The sequence below is a fragment of the Bos indicus x Bos taurus genome, chromosome 6 (genome assembly GCF_003369695.1).
Source record: "Bos indicus x Bos taurus breed Angus x Brahman F1 hybrid chromosome 6, Bos_hybrid_MaternalHap_v2.0, whole genome shotgun sequence".
NCBI classification, from domain to species: Eukaryota; Metazoa; Chordata; class Mammalia; order Artiodactyla; family Bovidae; genus Bos; species Bos indicus x Bos taurus.
Window position 1 is genome coordinate 44,204,136 of NC_040081.1, and position 21,642 is coordinate 44,225,777.

Consider the following 21,642-nt stretch of genomic DNA (forward strand, 5'->3'; position numbering starts at 1 on the left):
TTTCTTACAGTAGCCTTATCCTCATTTTCTTAAGAAGAAGAACCTATATTCAGCATGAGGGCTTCCCTGGTGGCTCAGGCAGTAAAGAATCCACCTGCAATGCAGGAGACCTGGCTTTGATCCCTGGGTCTGATCCCTGGGTCAGGAAGATGCCCTGGAGAAGGGAATGGCTACTCCACTCTGGTGTTCTTGCCTGGAGAATTCCATGGACAGAGCAGCCTGGCAGGCTACAGTCCATAGGGTCGCAAAGAACTGGATATTCAGCATAGAAATTTGCTCAACAAAATCAGAAAATTGAAGCCCACGTGCCAAAGTGAAGGCTAGATAGACTTCTACATTCACACTCTTTATCCCCCAAAAGATAGCTTAAAACAGATCAGAAAACAGAACACAACTGAATAAAATAATATCTACAAAAGCCTTTTAAAGAATACAAGCAGAATATCAGCCTACAGTGGCTAACAGAGTAAAAATCTCTCGTGAGTCTCCAAATCCTAAATCATCAGGATTGGGGGCCTACAGGAGATAATCTTTTTTGAAAAAGCTGAAAAATTACCAACTTTCTTTTAAAGCTGAAAAATTGAGGCAAGGGAAAAATGAAAAGATTATTTTAAAAACAAGTGCAAGAATGATACTCCCAGGGCAATGTACCCACATCCCTGGTCTCTGCCAGATTCAGCAGAGGGAACAACTCAAAGCTTTCTTTGCCCAAAGCTGGTAACTTAAGTGAGCAACTTGGGCATAAGGATGTGGGCCATACCCAGTCTGATGAAGCAGACTTACCTTGATGGAATACAGGCTTGTGTTGTCAGATGTTAAGATATGTTTTAAAAAGAAGCCAGAAGTCCTTTCTTTTGAGGGGTGGAAGATGCAGGGGTAAAACTTTCTGATTTTTCAAAGACAAATTAAAAGGTTTGGCCAACACCTCTAAGCTGCCAATTTGCAACAGCAACCTTTCCCCTCCTGAGTGACATCATGGTACCCCAAACAAGCCCAAACGAGACTCTGAAGACCTGTTCTCAATCTTTCCTTCTTCAGCTGAGCACACTTTCAAAAACTTCTCTGAGCCTCAGTTTCCTCATAAGCAAAATGGACCTAATGGACCTAATACCTTATTTATTTCACATAATTTTCCCCATGAATCAAATAAAATAAGCTTTTCAAAAGTAAAGGCCATTCATGTTTATGTCCCCAGGGCCTATGTTCATTCAAAATAAAAATTTTAAATATATTAAAAGTTTGTTGAACTAAAAAGCATATTGAAAACAGTGAAGCATCCATCAAGTGTCATGTCACACTAAATACGTCGTCAAAATATTTAAAACTGTATAGAAAGTTTCTGTGTCATTTCCCCCTAAATTAATGTATTTTCCCCTTACCCCGACCCCCGCAAAGCTCTCCCAACAAAAGCAATTGACAATATCTGTTTAGTAACTTAAAGAGAAAGAGAGAGAGAAAGGGAGGGAGCTTTTATGCAAATTTGATTTCCCTATAATAATCTAGAGCTATTCTGCTAGAAGGAATTATCTCTGCAGGCTGGCAGCTGTGGTAGGCAGTGAATTAAAAATGGCTCTGTATATGGGAAAATCTGTTCTATAATCAGTGCTATTCTTGGAGGGGACATCAATCTATTCCAGCTCCCATGATGCTCCACTCGTGTGAATGACATACAAGCATGAGGTAGAAACTCTCATTACATCATGGCTGAGGATGCTGCCCCACCGGAGACTTTGCACCACCACTCTAAAGATAGATGGAGTGGGACCTAATGGTGGCTTCCAACCAGTCAGTGTAGCCAATCACCTTAATTTAGGTAAAAAACATGAAGCGAAAAGACAAATCTTTCAACAGTGATATATTCAACTCAACTCCAGCGAACTGGCCAGTCTGAGGGTCATTGTTTCTGCCTCTTTTCTTCCCTCCTTCCTTCCTTCCTCCTTCCCTTTTTCCTTTCTCCTTCCTTCCTCTCTTTCTTCCTCTTCCTTCCTGCAGATCTCATATAAGCCTCTATTCCTGAGTCATAAGACACCAACCCAGGAAATACTACTAAGGACTCTGTCCATGGGAAAGGCACATGGACAAAAAGTATTTTAAAAATAAGCAACCACCACAGTGCTCTACATAAAACGTCCTCGTGCTCTTAATGAGATAACTGCTTGGTCATTAAAAACGCTGTATCCCTGAGTGGCTAATTTAACTTGGAGTCTCTACAGGCCAGGTTCAGCCCTTAACCCCAAGAAAAGAAATGAGGCAGCAGATGGATTAAAGCCATTATATGCCTCAGAGTGAAGCCTATCTCCTTCATCAGACCATGGAAACTTCCTGGTAGTCTGCGCCTCAGTCTTACACCTGAGGCCGCCTCTCTTCTTTCTCTGAGTCAAACAGCACCCTCATTGTGTCTGCTTGGGAGTGATGTCAGTATACCAAAACATTAAATTGTGGGTGTGTCTGCGTGTGTGCTTGTGTCTCTTTCTTTATAATCAGGTGTGAACTCACCTTGATTTAAGTCATTTCGTGCCCTTCAAAATAACCAAGAGCCATGCCCAGGAATGTAAAGAAATTGTATCTTCTAAATTGGAACTAGTCTCTCCCTTTCAAGCACTGTTAAGAAATTGGCTTTATCAACATGCATGACTGGTGAGCCCAGAGACCCACACAGCTTGGGTGCATTTATGACCACTGGGGTGTGGTCTCCAGATGGGGAATCCTCCAGGGAGGGCAGAGCTGGCCCCCAAAGGCGCACGGGTGCCTGCCTGAGAGCGTGGAGGACAACCTCTCCAAGGTGACAGAGCGCGGACTCTGCTTTAGACCACGTGAGACTGGGCAGCCGCACCAAGACGGCTCTAAATAGCTCCACAGAGATGCAGGAAATGCTGCTGTGTCCTTCAGGAATGGTTCCCCGGAGAAAGTGAAGCATTCCCGCTACCCAACAGTGCCGTTCAGGGCTCGGTCATCCGGTCCTTGCAGTTCATTCTCAGAAGCCATTTCCCTATGTTTTTCTTGAATTCTGTTCTTCTGAGGCTTTTTTCCCCCCCCAACACAGCAGCCCTAGATACCCGGCATATCGGCCATGCATCTGTCTGTTAGCCAAACTCCACTGCCTCTGAAGCTCCAGAAGTTTCCAAACTCCCGACAAACCGCACCAAAGCTGCCTACATTATCACTTCGGTAGGAAAGCAAACTGGGTGGCACGGCAGGGTTAATTTAAAAGACAGCTGCATCTGTTTTGCTCATTACTCTTCATGTATAAACTGCAAATTGCATTTGAAAATATTTTCTTTAAAATAAAATTGTCGTTTCTGAGCCTCCTGCTGGCACCCAGTGTCTGGGTAAAGCAAGTAACACAAATGTAAAGCAGGGTGACATCCCGGCATCCTTTGCGGAGGTAGCAGGCCACGCCCTCCTGACCCTACTGCACAATGAATAATGCAAAAGAGGGAAATGTTATTGTTCAATAAATCATTCTCCTGCACTAGGAAGCTGGGGCAGAATTTGCCTCACAAGCCTCAAGACTCAATGACTCTGGATGTCAAATGGAGGCAACTGAATGTGTGACTTCCTCATTTTGCCCTCCTAAAAGACCTCGTTCCCTTTCTCAGGAGTCCCGCAAATGAGGATGAGTCCCTTTTGTGATTGAGAATTAATCAGAAAGCATTCACTGTCTGGATGTCAGGCACTAGGAGTATGGTGTCTCAGTTTCCTTCTCTGGAAAATGGGGATGCTCATAACACCTCCTTTATAGGGCTGTTATGAAAAATAAATCAGCCCTATAAAAAAAATAAATGTTATGAAAACTTAATTCATAGAAAGAATCTGATATGATGTCCAGCTCATGGTTCAGTTCAGTTCAGTTCAGTCGCTCAGTCGTGTCCGACTCTTTGCGACCCCATGAATCGCAGCACGCCAGGCCTCCCTGTCCATTACCACCTCCCAGAGTTCACTCAGACTCACGTCCATCGAGTCAGTGATGCCATCCAGCCATCTCATCCTCTGTCGTCCCCTTCTCCTCCTGCCCCAAATCCCTCCCAGCATCAGAGTCTTTTCCAATGAGTCAACTCTTCACATGAGGTGGCCAAAGTACTGGAGTTTCAGCTTTAGCATCATTCCTTCCAAAGAAATCCCAGGGCTGATCTCCTTCAGAATGGACTGGTTGGATCTCCTTGCAGTCCAAGGGACTCTCAAGAGTCTTCTGCAACACCACAGTTCAAAAGCATCAATTCTTCGGCACTCAGCCTTCTTCACAGTCCAACTCTCACATCCATACATGACCACTGGAAAAACCATAGCCTTGACTAAACAGACTTTGTTGGCAAAGTAATGTCTCTGCTTTTCAATATGCAGAATATGCAGATATCTAGGTTGGTCATAACTTTTCTTCCAAGGAGTAAGCGTCTTTTAATTTCATGGCTGCAGTCACCATGGTTAGCTCAGGGTAAATGCAGAGATATAGAAATGTAGACACTACATTTCCTGAAACTGCAAAACATGAGGCAACTACTTAAAAACTTTTCCTAAAAAGGCACAATTGGAGTAAGGTGCTCTGGATTTAACACCTGATCCCACAAGTCAATTTCAACATCGCCAAAGAGATAAAACTGATTTTGCACCTCCTGGTGTGACGCAACAAGTACACATCACCACCTAGGAAATGTTAAACCTAAACTTGATCAAGCTTCTGTACCTAACAGTTTCCAAGAGAAAAATAAAAGAGAAAGAGGAACATCGGGGTCTGTAAGCAGCAAAATTCAGACTGTAGTAAATTTAATAGGACAAATTACCTGCCTCTTCAACAAATAAATTTCAAGCAAAGAGTAAAAAGAGAGGGAGTATCTTTGATTAAAAGAAACATAAAAGTCCATAAAATGTGGAACTCATTTGATCCTCATTTGATTCTCGTTTGCATTGAACAAACCAAATGTAAAATACCAGTAGTTCAAATGGGTCCATTTGAACACTGACTGGATATTTGTGATATCCAGGAATTATTCTTAATTTTTTTAGCATCTCTTCCCATTGAGAGGTAGAGTCTAAATCCCTTCCATTAATCCTGGGGTAGCCCCAGTGACTCCCTTCTTCAATGGAATGTGATGGAAGCATGACCGTAAGCTCTGAGACTAGGTCATAAGAGCCTTAAAGCTTCTACTCAAATGTCTTGAACTCTTGCTCTTGGGACATTCCTTCTTGGAACCCAGCAGCCATACTAGGAGAAGCCCAAGCCACATTGAGAGACCATCAAAAGGAACTAAAATCAGCAGTGCCACCTGAGTTCCCCGCGGACGGTCCTATGAGTGAGCCCTCTTGCAAATCCAGCCCAGATGTATCTTCAGATGCATTAGAGACCTGCCCAGCTAAACCCAGTGAACCCACAGAACTGTGGAGAGAATAATAAACTATAGTTTTAAAGCATTAAGTTTAGAAGAGGTTTGTTATACGGAAAAAAAAAAATCAGAAAACATTATCTCTTAGAGACATATCCTTAAGTATTTACAGAAGAAATAATATGATACTTAGGATTTTTCATTTAATCCAGTTGAGGTGGGGGAAAGAGCTAAAACAAGCTCGCCCATGTGCTGCTAATTATTAAAACTGAAAACTTGGATCATAGGGAGCAATTATACTCTTCTTTCTGCTCTTGAATGTTTTCAAAATGTTTTCTAATGAAAAAATTTTTAAGAGCTCTGGATTTATCCAGACTATGTTTCAAGACTACTGGGAAAAAGAATATTAGCTATTAGGTGATTCTGTGTAGTAGGCATCACAGATGTCATTTAAATGCGTAGTATTAATAAGTTCATTGTTACCTGTCCAACTACAGGATGTCCATCTCTCAGAAGGCAGCAAATAGAGTTGAAAGAACCTGGAGTCAAGAGTGGAACGCAAACCGTAGCTCCATCTTCTTCTGGGAGTCCTTGGGCCTGTTCATCAAAACCTCTGGGCTTCACTGCTTTATTTGCAAACACTTTTCTCCTGACCAAGTTGCCCCATTCTTAAACACTTAAACACAGTTAAAGGGACAATGTACCCTATTAAATGCTATAAAAGTATAGATATTATTGTTGCCAGCTGTAATGGAAAAGAAATCATTTATTCTCAAGGCTTTGAGAATATTATATCAGTACAGATTATCTGCGGAGAAGGCAATGGCACCCCACTCCAGTACTCTTGCCTGGAAAATCCCGTGGATGGAGGAGCCTGGTGGGCTGCAGTCCATGGGGTCACTAGAGTCAGACACGACTGAGCGACTTCACTTTCACTTCTCACTTTCATGCACTGGAGAAGGAAATGGCAACCCACTCCAGTGTTCTTGCCTGCAGAATCCCAGGGACGGGGGAGCCTGGTGGGCTACCGTCTATGGGGTCGCACAGAGTCGGACGCGACTGAAGTGACTTAGCAGCAGCAGCAGCAGCAGCAGCACAGATTATCTGCCTACCAGTATAAATTTCTGTTCTTTTATTACATCACATTCAAGAGCTAGACAGACCTTTCTTCACACTGGAGAATGCATTCGGAATGGCCTGGTTAAAAGAGAAGCCATGCAGGGTATGTAAGGTTCATTTAGGCGGTGGGGCGCATCTTGAAGAGATATGCACTCATTGCCCAGGGCATCAGAAATGTGGTGCTATGTTTGGAGCAGAAAATCAGGTGTACAGCAAAGAAGAGGTCAGCCAAATTGCTTCTTGCTATGGGCAACTCCACAGAGCATCCTGCAGTGTGGGCAGCTCAGAAACAATTTCAGAATACTTGATTATTCTCCCAAACAACACCGAAGAGGCTAACAAGTCATTCGGTTCAGTCACTCAGTCATGTCTGACTCTGCAACCGCATGGACTTCAGTACGCCAGGTTTCCCTGTCCATCACCAACTCCAGGAGCCTACTCAAACTCATGTCCATCATGCCAGTGATGTCATCCAACCATCTCATCCTCTGTCATCCCCTTCTCCTCCTGCCTTCAATCTCTCCCAGCATCAGGGTCTTTTCCAATGAGTCAGTTCTTCACATCAGGTGGCCAAAGTATTGGAGTTTGAGCTTCAGCATCATTAACTTCCCCAATACATCAATCCACAAATATCTATGCTGCTATCTTGAGAACCAGAATTCTATGTACATCTCTCTTTACAAAGTGAGTATTTTTTGCATGCGTGCTGAGTTGTGTCCGATTCTTTGTGACGCTATGGACTGTAGCCCGCCAGGCCCCTCTGCCATGGAATTCTTGAGGCAAGAACACTGACGTGGGTTGTCACTTCCTCCTTCAGGGGATCTTTCTGACCCAGGGGTCAAACCATGTCTTCTGCATTGGCAGGCAGATTCTTTACCACTGAGACACTACACGGGAAGCACACATAGGGAGTATGGAGGAAACAGAACTGTAACTGAGGCAGACTCCTCCATTAACTTGCCTTTTCATTTCAATAATCTGTTACTATTGAAATAAATGTGGGAAAAATTAACAAAGTCTAACTGAAAAAGGTGACTTAAATCCACACATTTGCCAATAGCTCATAACTTTCTAATAAAATATAACATGTTCAGTTCAGTTCAGTTCAGTTCAGTCGCTCAGTTGTGTCTGACTCTTTGCAACCCCATGAATCGCAGCATGCCAGGCCTCCCTGTCCATCACTGACAGAGTTCACTCAAACTCATGTCCATCGAGTCGGTGATGCCATCCAACCATCTCATCCTCTGTTGTCCCCTTTTCCTCCTGTCTCCAATCCCTCCCAGCATCAGAGTCTTTTCCAATGAGTCAACTCTTCACATGAGGTGGCCAAAGTATTGGACTTTCAGCTTTAGCATCAGTACTTGTTGTTGCTGCTGCTGCTGCTATGTCGGTTCAGTCGTGTCCGACTCTGTGCGACAGGTAGTATCAAACAGCAATAAGACCAAATGTCAGTAGAAGACAATTCTTTGCCTTTTTTCCTCAGCAAGATTTGAAGCTTCATGAAGGTAAATTCCTCATGTGTTTAGCTTCCCTATGGCATTAATTGAAATGACTTAGACTAGCATCCTCCAAAGAGCATCTGTAGACTCCCACAGACCCTAATGTTATTGGTGTTGGATTGGTTAATGGTCTCTGAAGTCATGCATGTGTCTGGGAAATGCTGAGTTGAATAACCTTAATCACGTTTTGCATTTGGTGGTAGTTTTTTATTTTTTTTTATTTTTTTGGTTGTTGTTCAGATGCCTTTAATTTTATTTTTTATTTTTATTATTATTATTATTATTTTACTTTACAATATCATATTGGTTTTGCCATACATCAACATGCATCCGCCACAGGTGTACACGTGTTCCCCATCCTGAACCCCCCTCCCACCTCCCTCCCCATACCATCCCTCTGTTGTCATCCCAGTGCACCAGCCCCAAGCTTCCTGTAAAAAATATGGAACGCTTCACGAATTTGTGTGTCATCCTCGTGCAGGGGCCATGCTAATCTTCTCTGTATCATTCCAATTTTAGTATATGTGCTGCCGAAGCAAGCACGGTGGTAGTTTTTTAATGACAAGCCTTGGGACAGTCACTCTCAGAAAGCCATGCTAGGAGAGGCCCAAGACACATGGAGAGACCATGTGCAGAAACTAGTCAACAGCCCCACCTGAGTTCCTAGAACCCAGAAGTCAATGCCTCCACTGTGCATTTCCAGGAGGTACCCAGAAACGTTATATTCTGGAAACCTCTCTCCAGACTCCTGTTACTCAGAACATTTCAAAGGGAAGAAGGGAGCTGACTTCTATTCAGTAACTAGCTTTGTGGTAGCAACTCCTGTTTCCTTAGTGCTTTACAACTAACTCTACATATCACTGGGCTATGAGTTAGATTGAGCAGATATCATTAACCTTATTTTTTAATAGACTTTATTTTTCACAGCTGTTTTAGATTCACAGCAACATTGAGCAGAGAAATCTTATATACTCCCTATCTCTACAGGCTTACACAGGACACCTCCTATTCCAATATCAACGGTGTGGAAACTTCATTACATTAGATGAACTGACTGATACATCATAACCACTCAAAGTCCATAGTTTACATTAGGGTTCACTCTTAATATTATATATTCTCTGGGTCTTGATAAATGTACACTGGCATGTATCTATCATTGTAATAGCATACAGAATAATTCTCAGGCCTAAAACCCCTCTGTGCGTCATCTGCTCGCTCTCCTCTAACCCTGACAACCACCTGTCTTTTCACCGTCTCCATGGTTTTGCCTTTTCCAGAAAGTCATATAGTTGGAATCACACAGTATGTACACCTTTCACACTGGCTTCTTTCATATAGCAAAGTCACTTACTGTTCCTCCATATCTTTTCATAGCTTGATGGCTCAACTCTTTTTAGCACTAAACAATATTCTATTGCCTGGATGTACTACAGTTTATTTATCCATTCACCAAGTGAAGGACATCTTGGTTGCGTCCAAGTTTGGGAAACTATGAATAAAGCTGCTATAAACATCATATACAGGGTTTTTTGTTGTGTAGGTGTAGATATAAGTTTTCAAATCATTTGAGAAAATACCAAAAACCGTGACTTGCTAGATTGTATGGCAAGAATATGTTTTGTAAGAACCTGCCAAAGTGTCTTCTTAAATAGCTGTACCATTTTGCATTCTCACCAGTAGTGAGTGAGAGTTCTTGTTGCCCCACATCGTCTCAGTGCATGTTTTCTTGCTCAGTCGTGTCCAACTCTTTGCGACTCCATGGACTGTAGCCCACCAGGCTCCTCTGTCCACGGAATTTTCCAGACAAGAATACTGATGCGGGTAGTCATTCCCTTCTCCGGGGTATCTTCCAACCCAGAGATCAAACCCACATCTCCTGCACTGGTAGGTAGATTCTTTACCATCTGAGCCACCCAGGAAGCCCACATCCTCTCTAGCAGGTGGTATCATTTAACCTGATTTTTTTTTAATGAAGAAACTGAGTCTAGACTCCAAATGAAGTGACTGGAACCAAGCACAAGTCCAATCCTTGTGCTTTTTCTAATTCATTAGAGCAGGAGTCTAAAAGCTAACCCCCAGAGCCAAATCCCACCCACCATCTGTTACTCCACTGCCTGTGAGCTAAGAATTATTTTCACATTTTCAAATAATGAGAGGAAAAGAAAAAAGAAAAAGAAGAATACCATGATCTGTGAAAATTATACGGAATTCTAATTTCAGTGTCTATTTAATAAAGTTTTATTGATACACAGTCACACCTGTTGTTTTTCCACTATCTGTGGCTGCTTTTGCACCTTGCCAGCAGAGTCAAGTAGTTGCCAGAGAGAGAATGGCCTGCAGAGCCTAAAATATTTACTAGCTGGCCTCTTACAGAAAAAAATTTGCCAATCTCTGCCCAGAAGAATCAGACCCAATTACAAGTATCATGTCTCTTAAGACAGTCAGGGGAAAAAAAAAAGCAGTCGGGAAAACAAGTGATTAAAGCATATCCAGTGACACAGGAAAAAAAAAAGCCAATCAGGCTTTGTAAAGGTTTTCTATCAACAAACTCAAAAATTTATTCAAAAATAGTTTCTATATGCAGCTCTCCTCCCCACAGAACTCCCCTTGCTACTTCTTCCAGACATTTAAGCCTTGTTTGGGCAGTGATGCTACAAGTAGAAAGTATTGAATTTTGACTGCCAACAGTAAGGTGCACCATCTCTGAGATTTAGACTCTTTTCCCCTTCAAGGGAACAACATCCTGCCCGCCTTCATTTTTTTTTTTTTTTTTTTTTGCCTTAAGGTTTGTTTACACTCAGCAGGAGGAAAGGTAAGGAGATAAAAGCAATGCAGAATGAATAAAGGAAGACAAGGGTACAGCCAAACACAGAGAAGGCAAGATTAGAGGAGCGAGCCCCAGGGAAGAAAGTTTACAAGTTAGCACTGAGTGGATGCAAAGGGAGATTATACCTGGAACACAGTGGCCAGAAGGAAGAATCACTGGAGACAAAATCGCCACAGGCAAAGGTTATTTCAAATGCACAAATCTCCCAACGCATCAAGTCGCTGAAATAATGAATTTAATTCTGGCGATTAGCTGCTCTAGTCAGCTGGGAGCCCCACTGGTGGTTCAATCCAGACCCTTGCTGGGGGGTCAGTTAAAACAGGGGACCACGGGGAGGGGAAAGACAGTTTGCATTCGCAATTCCTTCTTTCTGCGGCTCACCTCCCAGCCAGAGGGGAGGAGAGAAAGGGCTCAGGGACAGTGATCAACTAAAAACACCCCTGACACTTTAGCACTTTAGGCTCTTGAAAGGCAGAAAAGACGGGCTTTTTTTTTTTTTTTTTTTTTTGCACCCTCCAAAGTAATCTTTTGACTAATAGAGAATGGCCAATTACTGAACGTTTACTATAAGCCAGGCCTCAAATTGAATCCTTTCTTCATATTAACTTCTTTAATCCCTGTAACAACCCTTTGAGCTAAGTAATATTCTGGAGACTAAAGAGGTTTAGAGACGTCAAATGACAAGGCTGGGAAGAAGCTGGGATTCGAACCTCAGTGGTTTTATCAGCCTCCCAAGGCCACACTCAAAAAGCTCTGTGAGGACTTTCCTGGCAGTTCATAAGACTCTGCACTTACAATGCAGGGTTGAGGGTTCAATCCCTGGTTGGTGAACTAAGACCCCATATGCTGCACGCTGCAGTCAAAAAATAAAAAATTAAAACCTCCATGAAGCACTGACTCCCAGTGAACTAAGAAAATGGTCTTAAGGCTCTAAATTAAACATATGCTGAGTCAATCCAAACTGTGTTCCTTCTGGCCATGAAATATACTTATGCGTCCTAAATTATGATCATTTTATTTATAACCACATCTCTGAAACCCTGTACCTTACAAAGTGATTTTATGTACATTCATCTCATTAACCCTGCCGTAAAACTTGAGTAAGAACTGGAGAGAACCCTGAGAGCCTTTAACCAATATCTTTTCTCCGCTTCCATTTTCTCCTTCCAGATCAGTAGGAAAATACATGCCTAGCCATGTAGCAGATAAGGGTAGAGGATAAACTATAATATGTATCACTGTACCTCTGGGTGTGCCCAGGACAGGCTCAGTTTAAGCCAGTTGTCCCTCTTTTATGCTCAAGTGTCCCCATTTGGATTATCAATTATATAGTCACCCCACCTCGGGGATCCTCAACCTGAGTTATGCAACTGGATCACCTGAGATTATTTTAAAATATTGAGTCCTGACTCGAACCATGAAGCTTCTGATTTATTTGCAGTGAGACACTGGCATAGGTACTTTTAAAAAGTCCTCTTGTGTTTCAACTATGTAACTGCAGCTGAAAAGTACTGTACCAGCTCTAAGCCAACATTGTTGAGTGTAACTTCTAGAAAACTCCTTTAAACTATTTAAAGGGAGCTTACTCAACTAGGAAGAGGTGGCCTTGGTCCCTTCCTCCTCCTTGCTGGGAATGTTGATAAGAAAGCTGGAGCTCAAGCAGCCATTTTGGTCTCTGAGGCTACCTTGGAAATTAACACCACACACCAAGAGGGAAAACAGAAAGCAGAAGCTGGGGTCATTAACAGCTATAGCACATGAAAATCTTTTCTCAAGCCACCGTATCAAATGTCTGTTACCAACAGCCAAATGTAACTCTGAAGTAATACAGTAGGCATCACTATGTCACAAGTGAGAAAAGTTGCTCAGGGTCACACAGTTTACAAGGAACAGAAGTCAAGTGTAATGACTTCAATCCTATGACCTTTCTGCTAGAAGGAATGGAGCAGAAGGGTCAGAGAAAAGGGTTCTCACTTTCAAAAGTGTATCTATCCAGACAACTCTACTGACATTCTGACCACTTATTTTTGAATCCCAATCATATGTATTTCCAGAACACTGAACAAGGAGAAGATTTGATAAGTAGCAGCTAAAAGTCAAACACAACCGAGCAACTGAGCGCACGCACACACACACACACACACACACACATAGTTTGTTTTGCTTTAAAAACAGCAAGCCCTTAAAATTTGTTTTGTACTGTGGCTATACTTCTGATAAATGTATGTAAAATTTCTTAAACCCCAAACTCTTTAACTAATCAACAAATACTTTCTGAGAACCTACTATAAAGGAGACACTAATTTTATAGGAAAAGGGTTTGAGAAAGTAGGGTTTAGAGGAAGACACGTGTTCTTCCCCATGAGGAGCTGAAAATCCAAGTGGGACATAGCTACAGTGGCTGCTTACCATTGCCCACAAAGCGTTGTGATCAATCAAAGAAGGACAGGATCACCTATGACTCAAGGAACCAGGGAAGGCTTCATGGAAGAGGTGGCATTCATCTTTTTAAGATCTCAAGAGGCCGACGGGAACAGGAACTTCAGGTCCAGGAACTGGCCCAATCAAGGCTCAAAGTCAGTTATTAGGTAAGTGTGTTAACAGGGAGCCCAACTGGACTGAAACACAATGTCCATTCGAGAGAAAGAGGTTAGATGAGGCTAGGAAGGTAGTTTAGGGTCAAAGTACACAAAGTCTTGAAGGCCAGGCTAACAGTTTTGGAATCTATTCAGTAGATAGTGCAGGTCAGAGCAGTGACCTCAGTAGATTCGTGCACCAAGCCCAGGCAGGATGAATTACCCAGGGAGAGAAGAAAGGCCGGGGGACCATGTAAGAGGCCATGGTCACAGTCCAGGCAAGAGGTAATATGCCTCAGAATCAGGGCAGAAGGAGTGGGAATGCAGAGGGAGGCTGAGTGCCAGAAATAGGACTGGTGAGACTTGGCAGGACATTCCAGCCTGGGGAAACGAGTGGCATTCATTAGAAGTGTGGGGTCCAGGGATACAAAGTTCTAACAGTGGGTAGGAAGTCTAGGACTGGCCTTTGGGAGAGACATCATGAGAGAAGCTTCAGATTTGGGAATCATTTGTCTAGAAGTGGTAGATGAAGCCATTAAAACAGGGAAATAGTAGAAAAGAAATGTGAAGATAGAAACTCGAGTAGTATCAATACTTGTCAGACAGAGGGATAAAGGAAAGAAGAGTGGAAGGGAGGGGAGGGGAACGGAAGGCAAGGAAAGGGAGAGAGAAAAGAAGGAACAGAGGGAAGGAGGGAGGGAGATGGAAGATCAGAGAAGAAGGAAAGAAACTCAGGGAATACAACATAATAGAAGAACAGGAAGAAAGGACTTAAAGAATTGTACTAACAGTGTTAAAGCAATAAAGTAATGTTATCTGTCTGTTTTTAATTTGACTTTCTCCTTCTGAGGGTAGCTTAGCCCTGATGCTGCATGATCCCCAGCACCGGCCACAGATTCCTCCCTTTTCACAGGAAGGTGTAGACATCGCCCAGCAGCCTCCACTGATGTAACAGGGAAACAGGTCCTCCTAGGCAGGGACCTAAAATCCCAGAAATCTGGTCCTGGTTCTGCCTGGTTCTGCCTCTCAGATAAATTTCATAACCTTTCTGGTCTCTGTAGATTCATCTATGAAATGATCGGTCAAGATCAATTGCACAAAGATATATATATATATGGTCAAGGGCGTTCACTGTAATATTGCTTCGTTACAGTAAAAATTTGGAAGCAACCCAAATGTCCAACCATAAGAGGTTGGTAAAATACATTATGGTCTGTTCATACAGCAGATCACTTTGTAGTCATTAAAAGTGATGATATAGAAATAATTTATTGACACATAAAGATGTGTACCATATTAAACTTCAAAGAAATTATGAGACTGCTTTTTTTAAAAAACATATATGCATAGAAAAAAAGGATAGATGGCATGCTTGTCTCTATATCTGAAGTAGAGAAATGATGGACAATTGTCACTGGATTTCATTTTGCTTATCTGTGTTTTCTAAGCTTTGTAGAACAAGTATTTATTATAGGTAATAGTTTTTTAAAAGATATTTTTAAGTGAAATTGCTTCTATATAGTTATAACACTACCCCTCTCCCTCAGACTACTTGTTTCAAGTTTTCTGTAGAAATGCTTACTCATACACACATAATAAAAAAATAACAGGGATATTATTCCTTATCTATGATTTTAATTCATAAAAACTTATGTGGCCATCCATGGAGTATGAGGCTGCAATAAAGATCCTTTGGTCTCAAGCAGAAAATCTGAACTCAAGAAGTTTGCTTATCCCCAGGGATCTAACTTCTTCTTTCAGTAAAATTCTATGATACTTCCTACCCTAGTGAGGCTTCCCTGGTGGCTCAATTGGTAAAAAAAAATTGGCCTATAATACAGGAGACGTGGGTTTGATCCCTGGGTCAGGAAGATCCCCTGGAGAAGGGAATGCCAACCCACTCCAGTATTCTTGCCTGGATAATTCCATGGACAGAGGAGCCTGGTGGGTTACAGTCCCATGAAGTCACAAGAGTCAGACACAACTTAGCAACTAAACCAACATCCCAGTGAACTCAGAGTCTGAGATAAGTTGAGTGAAATAAAGTATATGTCAGGCTGTTGGAGGCAGTCATTGAGCGGGCATGTCTGCCAGCTGACCGGGCTGGACCCAGGCAATCAGAGGTGCCTCACCCCCTCCCCGTCCATGGACCTTCCACCCACCATTCCCACCCAAGGAGTTGTTTCAAGGATGCAGCCTTGAAAAGTAAAGTATCATTGAGACCATCTGGACTGTGTGTGTGATTGAACACCAATGAAGGCTTCTTTGTAAACTTTTATGATTCTGGTGGGTGGGTGGGGGCAGAAATCTACCATCTTGTGCTGCCCAAGACAATCTTTGTTTGTAAGTTTCCTTTCCTATAAAACCCACCACCGACCCATCTGGGGTGGGTTTCTCTCTCATCCATCTCTCCTTGCCCTTGGTGTACAGGACCAGTTTCAGATTTTACCACGGGAAGGTCCAAGGGTGTGAAGCAACCCAGCCCTAAACTGTACAGGGCCACCCAAATAGGAAGTTATTATTACATCTTGAACTTCAAGGGACACATGGTTTCCTAATTCAACACCATGGACTACTCTCAGTCCTCTGGTATTTATCTGTTGGTTGAGCTAATGAATTCCAAAGTCCTACTATGTACTGGGCACTATGCCAGGTCCTAGGTATGCAATGGGAAGTGGCATAGACATTCTGCCCACCTTAATGTGATATTATCAAGTCACTCCCTAGACACCAAGATACAGTGTTGAAGCCCAACACACTGAATTCTAACCAGAGCTCTTAAAGGTGTTAGGACACAAGCCAGGTACTTAACCTATCCACACTGCCATTTCTTTATGTGCCAAAGAAGAGTGATAATATCCATTCCAAAAACCTATTCTAGGGCTTCCCTGGTAGTCCAGTGTTTAAGCATGTGCCTTGTAATGCAGGGGACATCAGTTCGATCCCTAATTCAGAAAGATCCCAAGTGCTGTGAAGCAACTAAGCCTGCAGGCCATAACTACTGAGACTGCACCCTAGAGCCTGTGCTCTGCAACAGCAGAAGCCACCTCAATGAGAAACCCACGCACGGCAAGAAGAGAGCAGCCCCTGCTCACCACAACCAAAGAAAGCCCACGCTCAGCAACGAAGACACTGCTGCTGCTGCTGCTAAGTCGCTCCAGTCATGTCCGACTCTGTGCGACCCCATAGATGGCAGCCCACCAGGCTCCCCCATCCCTGGGATTCTCCAGGCAAGAACACTGGAGTGGGTTGCCATTTCCTTCTCCAATGCATGAAAGTGAAAAGTGAAAGTGAAGTCGCTCAGTCGTGTCCGACTCCTAGCAACCCCATGGACTGCAGCCCACCAGGCTCCTCCGTCCATGGGATTTTCCAGGCAAGAGTACTGGAGTGGGGTGCCATTGCCTTCTCCAAACGAAGACACAGCAGAGACTAAAGTAAGTAAATAAGATAGATAAAACTTTAAAAACCTAAAGACCAAGCAATTATACACAAGTGTCTGGCATAGGACCTGGCACAGAGTAGGACCTCAAAAAACAGCTATTATTTCATGATGAATCCCTTTGTTTGCTGATCTAATTGCCAATAGACCCTGAGAAAATGTCTTGAAGCCATTCGATAACAAATTTAATTTCACTAGGCACACTTCAGTTTTGATCAATACCACACTTTCCACTCTTTAGGAATTACTTTTGCTAATTCTTTGCCAGAATTCTTATTTTAGAGAGCAACTTGGGTTGTATAATTCAGTTTTCACTCTTTGACACTCATACTTGGTTTTTTTTTCTTCTTTGAGACCATCGAGGGGTGTCTAGTTTTCAAATACTTGGCTTCTGTTGGAGGAAAAACAAGAACAACAATAAAAAATATATATATTCTTTTGGACAATGATTTCTTTTCCCCGGTGGTTAAACACAGAGAGGAAAGAAGGAAAAAAGGAGGCTAGTGTAAAGAGAGATGCTGCGAGACTGACGATTGTCCAGAAGTTGGGTCGTATCTCTACTAAGAGAACACTTCCCCCTTGAGCAGGTGAACACCAAAGAAAAGGGCATTCCTTCTCCCTCAGGACACCATTTGTTGCTCAGCTGGAACAACTATACTGCTTAGAAACCATGGAAGTATGATATTTCCTTCCACTTCCTACTCCACAACCAACAGCAATCTCTAACAAATCTTCAACTACAAATGCAGAAAACACCACATCCTAATCAGAAAATCCTCTCTCTTTCAGCAGCATCCTAGATACACAAAGTATGCAGGAAAATCCAAAGAGCTTACAACCCAGAGAAGTCAGAGATACCAAAGCTTATTCTCTCCCAAGTCCAGCCTTGTGGAACTTCCTTAATGCCACAGCCAAACTATGTAACTGTGACCACGCTTCCTAATGACTGCAGCGCCACCTTGTGGCCAGGTGAGCAAGGCGTGCACTCATTCTCATCCATGTGAAAAAGCAACTTCCGTCCTTTCCAGAGAAAAACAAAAGTGGCTGCTTCACAGGACGGCTAGAATTAGGAATCACCAGGGTTCTATCATATTCAAATTATTTCCTGATTATAATCACATCCAAATCACGGAGAAGAGACTAGAAAATAGAAAATTCCTGCTAGCATTAGATTTTCATGTCCAAATGCAAACTCATACAAACTCACAAACTTGCACAAATATTTAGTCTAAATCCAGGCATCTTTGTGGCCTGCAAAGTCTTCAAGGCCTGCAATTATAGACAAAATCTTTTAAAAACAATAAGGAAGATGAAAAATAGGTCTCTAAAGACCTGTAATGATATTCCTCTTTTCTCTTTTCCACAAATGGCTCTGTCGGCTGCTGGCATTTCTGATGCCATCAGAAATTGACAACGGAATTGCAACTTTACCCTGCACAGAACAACCGAAAGCACGCCTGCACACTGCAAAGATGGCAGTTTAACTAACATAATTTGTTCAGGACTGAACCTGGGGATATGCAACCTAGTTCAGTTCATTTTAAACCCAAACTATTCCAGTTAATGCCCTGATGGAGCACAGAACAGAATGTGTGCACTGCCACTGAATATTCCATATTAAAAATAGTTTGTGATGGGATATGCTTTTTTTAATTAAAAGTTTAATGTACATTAACATTTTTAGATGAAAACCTGACAATCTGAGAACACTTCTAAATTCTCCTTTGATGATTTTTCCCAAGCATTGTAGGCATAATATAGCTACAGAAATAGGCTAACAGTAAAAATTTCTCTGCAAGATTATTTTCTGCCCTATCCCATGTGGTCTTCAGTGGTTTTTCTGGTACAGAAATGGATCATGTGAAAACTCCTGGCTGGGACACTCAGTGAGTCACAAGAAGTTGCCTTAATTTCTGACCCAGACCTCCTGGTCAGACCAACTCATTGTCCTCTGCTGAGACCTCCCACAGAGCAAATTTTCAGTAGGAAAAGTTACTTCTTTCCTGCAACCTTTTTTCCCCCACTGTACCATCCACCTCCTGCCATTCACATGCCCTTGCACTGACCCCATGCTTTGGACCAGGGTAAAGGAAAGAAGGGTAAGGTATTTAGTCTTATACTAAAATATTATGTGTTGTTTACTTGAAGTTTAGATGTAATGGGTGTTCTCTATTTGATTCACATCCCCAGGTTAGGAGCCTTCTTGGTGTGTCTCATAGTGATCTGGTCTTCAATGCAAGAATCTTTTCCTCAGCCCCATCTTCCTGATGAAGCCTAACTGTCTACATTCTTCTAAAACGTCCAGGTAACCAGTCATCAAATCAGAGAGGCTAATGTTAAGCTCCCTTACTTGGTTCTGACAGCAGCCTTAATCAATAGTTCCCAAAACATAGTGTATGTGCAATCAGTAGTTCATGAATGAATACTTTTATATTTTTTATTTTTTCATTTCCATTGTATTTACTTTTTTGGTAATCTCTTATTAGTAACACTTAACCTGAAATTACTGCAGCATTGTTAATCAGCTATTGTTCTTTAGTCACTAAGTTGTGTCCAACTCTTTTGCCACTCCCATGGACTATATCCAACCAGGATCCTCTGTCCATGGGATTTCCCAGACAAGAATACTGGAGTGGGTTGCCATTTCCTTCTCCAGAGGATCTTCCTGATCCAGGGATCAAACATGCGTTTCCTACATTGACATGCGGGGTCTTTACCACTGAGCCACCCGGGAAGCCCTAACAGGCTTTATACTTCAACATAATATAAAAATTTTAAATATATGTATTTCTGAACAAAAAAAAAAAAAAAAAAACTTACTACTGTTTTCCCATTTATGGTCATGATACAAAGTTCCTTTTAAAATAATTCAAGAGGGGAGGAGCCAAGAAGGCAGAGGAGTAGGACGGGGAGAACACTTTCTCCCCCACAAATTCATCAAAAGAGCATTTAAACGTCGAGTAAATTCCACAAAACAACTTCTGAATGCCGGCAGAGGACATCAGGCACCCAGAAAAGCAACCCAACTCTTCGAAAGGAGAGAGAAGAAATACAGCTCCACCCACCAGAACACCGACACAAGCTTCCCTAACCAGGAAACCTTGACAAGCCACCTGTACAAACCCACACACAGTGAGGAAACGCCACAATAAAGAGAACTCCACAAACTGCCAGAATACAGAAAGGACACCCCAAACTCAGCAATTTAAACAAGATGAAGAGACAGAGGAATACTCAGCAGATAAAGGAACAGGATAAATGCCCACCAAACCAAACAAAAAAGGAAGAGATAGGGAATCTACCTGATAAAGAATTCCAAATAATGATAGTGAAATTGATCCAAAATCTTGAAACTAAAATGGAATCACAGATAATAGCCTGGAGACAAGGATTGAGAAGATGCAAGAAAGGTTTAACAAGGACCTAGAAGAAATAAAAGAGAGTCAATATATAATGAATAATGCAATAAATGAAATTAAAAACACTCTGGAGGCAACAAATAGTAGAATAACAGAGGCAGAAGATAGGATTAGTGAATTAGAAGATAGAATGGTAGAAATAAATGAATCAGAGAGGATAAAAGAAAAACGAATTAAAAGAAATGAGGACAATCTCAGAGACCTCCAGGACAATATTAAACGCTACAACATTCGAATCATAGGGGTTCCAGAAGAAGACAAAAAGAAAGACCATGAGGAAATACTTGAGGAGATAATAGTGGAAAACTTCCCTAAAATGGGGAAGGAAATAATCACCCAAGTTCAAGAAACCCAGAGAGTCCCAAACAGGATAAACCCAAGGAGAAACACCCCAAGACACATATTAATCAAATTAACAAAGATGAAACACAAAGAACAAATATTAAAAGCAGCAAGGGAAAAACAACAAATAACACACAAGGGAATTCCCATAAGCATAACAGCTGATCTTTCAATAGAAACTCTTCAAGCCAGGAGGGAATGGCAAGACATACTTAAAATGATGAAAGAAAATAACTTACAGCCAGATTATTGTACCCAGCAAGGATCTCATTCAAGTATGAAGGAGAAATCAAAAGCTTCTCAGACAAGCAAAAGCTGAGAGAATTCTGCACCACCAAACCAGCTCTCCAACAAATACTAAAGGATATTCTCTAGACAGGAAACACAAAAACGGTGTATAAACTCGAACCCAAAACAATAAAGTAAATGGCAACGGGATCATACTTATCAGTAATTACCTTAAACGTAAATGGGTTGAATGCCCCAACCAAAAGACAAAGACTGGCTGAATGGATACAAAAACAAGACCCCTACATATGTTGTCTACAAGAGACCCACCTCAAAACAGGGGACACATACAGACTGAAAGTGAAGGGCTGGAAAAAGATTTTCCATGCAAATACGGACCAAAAGAAAGCAGAAGTAGCAATACTCATATCAGATAAAATAGACTTTAAAACAAAGGCTGTGAAAAGAGACAAAGAAGGTCACTACATAATGATCAAAGGATCAATCCAAGAAGAAGATATAACAATTATAAATATATATGCACCCAACATGGGAGCACCGCAGTACGTAAGACAAATGCTAACAAGTATGAAAGGAGAAATTAACAATAACACAATAATAGTGGGAGACTTTAATACCCCACTTACACCTATGGATAGATCAACTAAACAGAAAATTAACAAGGAAACACAAACTTTAAATGATACAATAGACCAGTTAGACCTAATTGATATCTATAGGACATTTCATCCCAAAACAATGAATTTCACCTTTTCCTCAAGCGCACATGGAACCTTCTCCAGGATAGATCACATCCTGGGCCATAAAGCTAGCCTTGGTAAATTCAAAAAAATAGAAATCATTCCAAGCAT

General features: G+C 41.9%; 1 protein-coding gene and 1 non-coding gene across 2 annotated transcripts in view; both read right to left on the minus strand.

The window, feature by feature from the left end:
• The window catches only part of PPARGC1A (PPARG coactivator 1 alpha), a 713,764-nt gene that overhangs the window by 642,083 nt on the left and 50,039 nt on the right, over window positions 1-21,642 (minus strand). The gene's annotated exons all lie outside the window — the stretch shown is intronic.
• On the minus strand, window positions 8,373-8,479 carry LOC113894841. Its single transcript, XR_003511680.1, has one exon. It is a non-coding gene; the product is annotated as a U6 spliceosomal RNA (small nuclear RNA).